The 8349-nt window shown below is 53.4% G+C and overlaps 1 pseudogene; it reads right to left on the bottom strand.

Annotated features, from left to right (window-relative positions):
- Positions 1-7664: 7664 nt before the first annotated feature.
- Positions 7665-7747, bottom strand: LOC112438775 (small nucleolar RNA U13; annotated as a pseudogene).
- Between the last annotated feature and the right edge of the window lie 602 nt (positions 7748-8349).

Here is an 8349-nt window from a genome sequence, read left to right as displayed (position 1 = left end):
TACCTGCCAGCTCTCCGACAGCACAAGAGACACAGCAATCCCACATCAGTCAACAACCCACCGCCACAGGATTCCTAGGGGCAAGGCTCTGCCCCTCCCCCCAGCACATATGTCAGAGGGGTGGCTTCCCTGGGTTACACCCCTCCTGCCGTTGGGGGAGTGGGGGGTCGGGGAACACAGCTTTCCAGATGTGCTTGGCAACTCCTACTAGAAAAGACTAGGGGTGCGGAGGACAGGAGAAGACATGGATAAATAACTTTAACACCGCTCCAACCCATCCGGCTCAGCACTGGGCTCCCTTACACAGGCAGTCCCAGGCAGTTCTGGGTGGGGCCGTTGGGAGCATTATCTGGCCTCATTCCCTCCTCTCAGCAAGTCACTGCCCCCCAGGGAGAGGCATTCCCCCCCACCACGCACACACCCAGGCCTGTGTGAATATGAACCATCTTGGAAGATAAACAGAGAGTGACAAGCTGGGGCCCCTCAGCCCCCTCCCTCAGCCAGCCGGTCCCTTCCCCCTGAAAGCCGACCCCCTCCCCCAAGCCCATCTCTCTTCCTGCCAAGCGGCTGCCTACAGGAGAGGTCTGGGGGCAGGGCAGCGAGCCCACCAGCCGCAGAGCCCGGCCCTCTGGGAGCGGCCCCTCCAGGCCCGCCCCTGCCCCTGCCGTGGCCAGTCTTCCCGCGGGGAGGAGGCAAGAGGAGAGGAGACCGCAGACGGTGCGGGACCGCAGTCCTGGAAATCGCAAAATCCTCTAGCGAGGGGGCGGCCGCGGGCGCAGGGCCGTTTGCATAATGGGAGCCCTCCCGCCTGTCAGGCAGCGCAGCTCGCCCGACGCTGTTCGGATTAGATTGCTAATGAAAAGGCACAAAGAGCCGGCGCCCGCTCGCCCGCCGACCCCCGCTCCGCAGACCCGCGCCGCCTGGGCCTGGCGCGGCCCGGTGGGCTTTGTGCCCCGGGTGCCCCACCGCCCGCGCCCCTCCGGGCATCTGGCCCACAAAGCCCGGGCCTGCCAAGGGTCCCGCGTGCGCCCCAGCCCAGGCCCGCCAGACGCTAGCGCGTCCCCCACGCGCGCAGTCCCACGTCGCCCGGGCGCGCGCGCGTCCACGCCCCTCTCCCCGGGGACGCGCCCAGCCCGCGGCCCCCGCCCGCGCCCCGCGCCCCCCGCCCCCCAAGGCCGCCCCTCACCTCGTGTGCGTCGGCTGCGGCGCTCCGCCCGCCGGCCGGCCGGCCGGCCCTACCAGCGGCCCTTGTCCTCAGCGCCCGGCTCGCGCCGCACGCGCCCGCCCCGTCCGCCTGCCGCCAGCCCGGCTCGGCTCCCCGCCTAGCGCGCCCCGAGCGCCGCTCACAGCCGCCCGCCCAGCGCCATCTTGGAAGCTTGTGACGTCGGCGCCGCCCGCTCACCCCTGACCCACATCTGAATGGGCGAGCGGCGGGGCGGGGACTGGGGGCAGCTGGGGGCGTGGTCTGTGAACAGGGGCGGGGCCTGCGGGGGCGGGGCCGGGCCGGCCAGCGGTCCCAGCACTAGGCGGGGCGGGCTGCCGGGGTCCGGCGCCGTGGGGGAGGGGTGCGCGGGAGGAGCCGGGGACCCAGACCCCGGACATCTAACCGGACTCCGACCTCAAGCGCCAGGGCAGGACCGCGACCTCGCCCCTGAAATACCCGGACCGCATACCCGCCCCCGGGACAGGGACCCTGGCACCCCCCGACAGGCTGACGCCCACCCCCTCAAACTCTGGTGGACTTACCCCCTTTTAGCCTTACCCTGACCCCTAGGAGCCCCGAATTAGGGACCTCTATCGGCCTACGCGCCCCCTCCCCGACCCCTTTGCGACCCCTGCTCGACGCTCCCCGCGGTTGCCCGAGGCTCAAAGGCGCAGCCAGCAGTGACTGCAAGCTCGGGGGTCTGGGCTCCTGGGGAAGCCCGGGCTGGTTGGGTGCAAAAGAGAAGGGGCGCCCCTCCCCTGACCCCAGCGCCCCTCGGGCCCCCGCGGGCGCACCCCCGCGCACCCTACCTGCTCCGAGGGCGCGGAGGACCCAGCGCGCTGCGCTCAGCCAGCCCCTTCCGGTGGCCGCAGCCCCTGGCAGGCCCCAGGGGTCAAGCGCCTGCCCGAGCCGGCCCACCAGGACCCCGGCTCCCGGCCGCCATGCAGATAGCCTTCCCAGGGGCTGGGCTGGCCTGAGCCGCCACTGCTTCTCTAGGGAGCTAGTTAATGGACCTCTCTCTACTTTGAACACCAAACAAAGGAACACACCACTATCGAGGTCGCCCAAGTCCAAGAGGAGCCCAGGTCTGCCTTACAGGGAAGTTGTGCCCCAGCTCCAGTCAAGATCAAAAACCAGTTTCAATAACCCTTCGCCAAGCTGATGATGCAACCTTTCTTTCCTAATCGATGTATAGGTTTAATGTCATCCTAACAACATTTCTTAGACTTCACAAAATTCTAAGTTCACCTGGAAAAATAAATAGCCGAAAACAGCTATGGTTTTCCCCCCTTGGGAACAAAAGCAGGCATGAGGGTAGACTTGCCCTAACAGATATCAAAACAAATTGTAAAGCTACCGCAGGCATTTCAGTGTGGTACAGAACAAGAAATAGAATAGAAAGCCTAGAAACATCCTAGAAATGGTAAGAACACAATAGATGAAAAAGGAAATATCAAACATCGGTGGGAAAAAAAGAGCTATCAAACATCCCTGAAGAAGAACAAGAATATTCCACAAATAGAGCCTAGCAGAGGACTCACTATTTGAAGGAACGACTGAAAAAAAAAGTCAACCATTCTACTAACCCAAGACATATAAATTAAAACTATAGGCCGGCCGCGGTGGCTCACGCCTGTAATCCCAGCACTTTGGGAGGCCAAGGCGGGCGGATCACGAGGTCAGGAGATCGAGACCATCCTGGCTAACACGGTGACACCCCGTCTGTACTAAAAATACAAAAAATTAGCCAGGCGAGGTGGCGGGCGCTTGTAGTCCCAGCTACTCGGGAGGCTGAGGCAGGAGAATGGCGTGAACCCCGGGGGGCGGAGCCTGCAGTGAGCCGAGATCGTGCCACTGCACTCCAACCTGGGCGACAGCGAGACTCCGTCTCAAAATAAATAAATAAATAAATAAAATAAAACTATAAGAAGCTGGGTTTTCTCCTAAACAAATTAAAAATCAGTTTCAAGTGATAACCTTCAAACACAAGGTCTGATAGGTAATCACTCTCATATACTTTTGGAAGCACATAAATCACCTCAAAATTCCTGGACACGAGTTTGGCGGTATGAGCCAAAAGTTGTTTTTTTGGGGTTCTTTTGCTTTTTTGTTTTTTTGAGACTCGGAGTCTCACTCTGTTGCCCAGGCTGGAGTGTAGCCTCAAACTCCTGGGATCAAGTGATCCTCCTGCCTTCCAAAGTGCTGGGATTACAGGTAAAAGCCAACGCACCTGGCCCCAAAAATATTTTAAAATAATTATACCCTCTCAGACCAGTATTCCAGGATTCTGTTCTGGGGAAATTAGCCACGTTTGCAGACCACGTACTTATTATCTGTCTCTCTACCCATAAGTAAGTTTGTACCTGTAAGTTTGGAACCCATGCCTAGGAGCACACCTGAGACAACAGGCATTCCACGGTCCCTTGTTTCATCTGCATTTGAAAACTAATGTGGCTGGCTCATGCCTGTAATCCCAACACTTTGGGAGGCCAAGGCCGGCAGATTGCCTGAGGTCAGGACTTTGAGACCACCCTGGCCAACACGGTGAAACCCCGTCTCTACTAAAAATACAAAAATTAGCCGGATATCGCGGTGCATGCCTGTAGTCCCAATTACTCGGGAGGCTGAGACATGAGAATTGCTTGAATCTGGGAGGCTGAGGTTGCAGTGAGCTGAGATCATGCCATGACACTCCAGCCTGGGCAACAGAGGGAGACTCGGTCTCAAAAAACAACAAAAAAGATAACTAATATATGATAATATTTTTTAAGTGTCATGTATAATAATGAAAGAAAGCATATACAGGCGGTGGCTCACGCCTGTAATCCCAGCACTGGGAGGCTGAGGCGGGAGGATCACCTGAGGTCAGGAGTTTGAGACCAGCCTGGCCAACATGGTAAAACCCCGTCTCTACTAAAAATACAAAATTAGCTGGGCATGGTGGCGTATGCCTGTAATCCCAGCTACTTGGGAGGCTGAGGCAGGAGAATTGCTTGAACTCCAGAGGCGGAGGTTGCAGTGAGCTGAGATCCTGCCATTGCACTCCAGCCTGGGCAACAGAGCAAGACTCCATATCAAAAAAAAAAAAAAAAGAAGAAAAAGAAAAAAAAAAAGAAGAAAAGCATATACAAATTTCTCACAATAGGGTTAAATAGTCCACATAATGGAATGTGGATTAGGCCAGGAGGAGTGGCTCATGCCTGTAATCCCAACACTTTGGGAGGCTGAGGCGGGCGGATCACCTGAGGTCAGGAGTTCGAGACCAGCCTGACCATTATGGAGAAACCCTGTCCCTACTAAAAATACGAAAAGTTAGCTGGGCGTGATTGCACATGCCTGTAATCCCAGCTATTCGGGAGGCTGAGGTAGGAGACTTGCTTGAACCCAGGAAGCAGAGATTGCGGTGAGCTGAGATCGCACCATTGCACTCCAGCCTGGGCAACAAAAGTGAAACTCCGTCTCAAAAAAAAAAATTAGCCAGGCATGGTGTCACATGCCTGTAGTCCCAGCCACTCAGCAGGCTGAGGCGCAGCACGAGAGTTGCTTGAACCTGGGAGGCAGAGGTTGCAGTGAGCCGAGGTGGTGCCACTGCACTCCAGCCTGGGCGACAGAGTGGGACTCCATTTTAAAAAAATAAATAGGCCAGGCGCGGTGGCTCACGCCTGTAATCCCAGCACTTTGGGAGGCCCAGGCAGGTGGATCACGAGGTGAGGAGTTCAACACCAGCCTGGCCAAGATGGTGAAACCCCGTCTCTACTAAAAATACAAAAATTAGCCAGGCATGGTGACGGGCACCTGTAATCCCAGCTATTCGGGAGGCTGAGGCAGAGAATCGCTTGAACTCAGGAGGCGGAGGTTGCAGTGAGCCCAGATCACACCACTGCACTCCAGTCTGGGCGACAGAGTGAGACTCGGTCTCAGAAAATAAATAAATAAATTAATTAATTAAATTAATAGGATGGGCACGGTGGCTCACTCCTGTAATCCCAGCACTTTGGGAGGCCGAGGCGGGTGGATCACCCAAGGTCAGAAGTTTGAGACCAGCCTGGCCAACATGGTAAAACCCCGTCTCTACTAAAAATATAAAATTAGCCAGGCATGGTGGCGTATGCCTGTAATCCCAGCTACTTGGGAGGCTGAGGCAGGAGAATTGCTTGAGCTCTAGAGGCGGAGGTTGCAGTGAGCTGAGATCCTGCCATTGCACTCCAGCCTGGGTGACAAGAGTGAAACTCCGTCTCCAATAATAATAATAATAATAATAATAAATAAGCAAATTTTTAATTAAAAAATAAAATTTTTATTTATTTATTTATTTATTTATTTTTTGAGACAGAGTCTCACTCTGTCATCCAGGCTGGAGTGCAGTGGCATCATCTCAGCTTGCGGCAACCTCTGCCTCCCAGGTTCAAGCAATTCTCTGCCTCAGCCTCCTGAGTAGCTGGGATTACCGGCACCCACCACCACACCCAGCTAATTTTTGTATTTTTAGTACAGACGGGGTTTCACCATCTTGGCAAGGCTGGTCTGGACCTCTTGACCTCATGATCTACCCGCGTCGGCCTCCCAAAGTGCTGGGATTACAGGCGTGAGCCACTGCGCCCAGCCAAAAATAATTTAAAAAAAAAAGAAGAAGAGGCCAGGTGCAGTGGCTCACGCCTGTAATCCCAGCACTTTGGAAGACTGAGGCAGGAGGATCACTTGAGGTCAGGAGTTCGATACCAGCCTGGCCAACATGGTGAAACCCCATCTGTACTAAAAATACACACAAAAATATTAGCCAGGCACGGTGGCACGCCCCTGTAGTCCCAGCTACTCGGGGGACTGAGGCAGGAGGATCACTTGAACCCAGGAGGTGGAAGTTTCAGTGAACCAAAATGACACCACTGCACACTCCAGCCTGGTCAACAGAGCTAGACCCTGTCTTAAAAAAAATTGTATTTTTTATACAAAAAAATTAGCTGGGCCTGGTGGCAGATGCCTGTAGTCCCAGCTACTCAGGAGGCTGAGGCAGGAGAATGGCGTGAAAACCTGGGAGGCGGAGCTTGCAGTGAGCCAAGATCACGTCACTGCACTCCAGCCTGGGCGACAGAGCGAGATTCCGCCTCAAAAAAAAAATTTTCTTTTTAATTGTATTTTTTAAATGCATCCAAAAATATTGATATATGGAAAAGCAACTGAAGAAAATAAATCAAAAATATTTACGGAGGTTCTCTCTGGAAGTTGGGAATTTTTTTTCTACACATGTATACTTTAGCGTGTGTGTTATTTTTATTTTATGAAAGTAACATTTCTAATCGGAACAATTTTAGAGATGCTGAAGCACATTTTATTTTTATTTTATTATTTATTTTTGAGACAGAGTCTAGCTCTGTTGCCCAGGCTGGAGCACAGTGGCGTGATTATGGCCCACTGCAGCCTCCACTTCCTAGGCTCAAGTGATTCTCCCAGCTGGGACTACAGGCATGCACCACCACACCCGGCTAATTTTTTATTTTCTGTAGAGACAGGGTCTCACTATGCTGCCCAGGCTGATCTCAAACTCCCAGACTCAAGCAATTCTCCCACGTCAGCCTCCCAAAGTGCTGGGATTACAAGCATGAGACACCATGCCTGGTAATTTTTTTTTTTTTTTAATGCAGATGGAGTCTCGCGCTGTCACCCAGGCTGGAGTGCAGAGGCGCGATCTCCGTTCATTGTAACCTCCAGCTCCTGGGTTCAAGCGATTCTCCTGCCTCGGCCTCCCAAGTAGCTGGGATTACAAGTGAGCACCGCCACACCAAGCTAATTTTTGTAGTTTTAGTAGAGATGGGGTTTCACCATGTTGCCAGGGTTGTCTCGATCTATTGACCTCGTGATCTGCCCACCTCGGCCTCCCAAAGTGCTGGGATTACAGGCGTGGGCCACCGTGCGCAGCCCATGCCCAGCAATTTTTTAAAGTTAAATTCTCCCTCCTCCTCCACCCTAATCAGTCCTTTCTGAAGTAACATTAACAGTTTAACTCTCTTCTCTGACATCAATATGTATCTACTCACCTTACAAAAAAGATCCTACTATTTTGAAATCATAGACATTTTTCTAGTTCATTTCCATAATTCATTCTTTTTTTTTTTTTCATGTCAGACGGGTAATGTGCCTATGTCGTAACAAGATTTGAAGGTGGCGGCCGGGCGCGGTGGCTCACGCCTGTAATCCCAGCACTTTGGGAGGCCAAGGCGGGCGGATCACGAGTTCAGGAGATTGAGACCATCCTGGCTAACACAGTGAAACCCCATCTCTACTGAAAATACGAAAAAATTAGCCGGGCGTGGTGGCGGGTGCCTGCAGTCCCAGCTACTCAGGAGGCTGAGGCAGGGGAGTGGCATGAACCCGGGAGGCGGAGCTTGCAGTGAGCCAAGATCACGCCACTGCACTCCAGCCTGGGTGACGGAGCAAGACTCCCTCTCAAAAAAAAAAAAAAAAAAAAAAAAAGATTTGAAGGTGGCACATCTTACATGGGAACGTGTGTGAACACATAATCATCATGCTTATGAACTACAAAAGGATCATAATTCATTCTTTAAGAGCTGACAAATGTTCCAGAGTATGGAGCTTCTGTAATTTATTCACACTTCGTTAACCATGGTTGTTCAGTTTATTTACAGTGTGGTGCTTTTTGTTTTCTTTTTTCTTTGTTTTCTTTTTTTTTGAGATGGAGTCTTGCTCCTGTCACCCAGGCTAGAGTGCAATGGCACAATCTTTGCTCACTGCAACCTCCACCTCCCGGGTTCAAGCAATTCTCCTGCCTCGGCCTCCTAAGTAGCTGGGATTACAGGTATCTGCCACCATGCCTGGCTAATTTTTGTATTTTTCGTAGAGACGGGGTTTCACCATGTTGGCCAGGCTGGTCTTGAACTCCTGACCTCAAGTGATCCACCCGCCTCAGCCTCCCTAAGTGCTGGGATTACAGGTGTGAGCCACCGCACCCAGCCTACAGTGTGGTGCTATTAAAAAATATTTTTAGGCTGGGCACAGTGGCTCACACCTGTAATCCCAGCACTTTGGGAGGCCGAGGCAGGTGGATCACTTGAGGCCAGGAGTTTGAGACCAGCCTGGTGATCATGAAGAAACCCTGTCTCTACTAAAATATTAGCCAGGCATGGTGTCAC

Source organism: Pan paniscus, chromosome 23 (assembly GCF_029289425.2).
Source record: "Pan paniscus chromosome 23, NHGRI_mPanPan1-v2.0_pri, whole genome shotgun sequence".
Taxonomy (NCBI): domain Eukaryota; kingdom Metazoa; phylum Chordata; class Mammalia; order Primates; family Hominidae; genus Pan; species Pan paniscus.
Note: the sequence above shows the minus strand (reverse complement) of the source record. Positions and strands in the feature narration are given on the sequence as shown.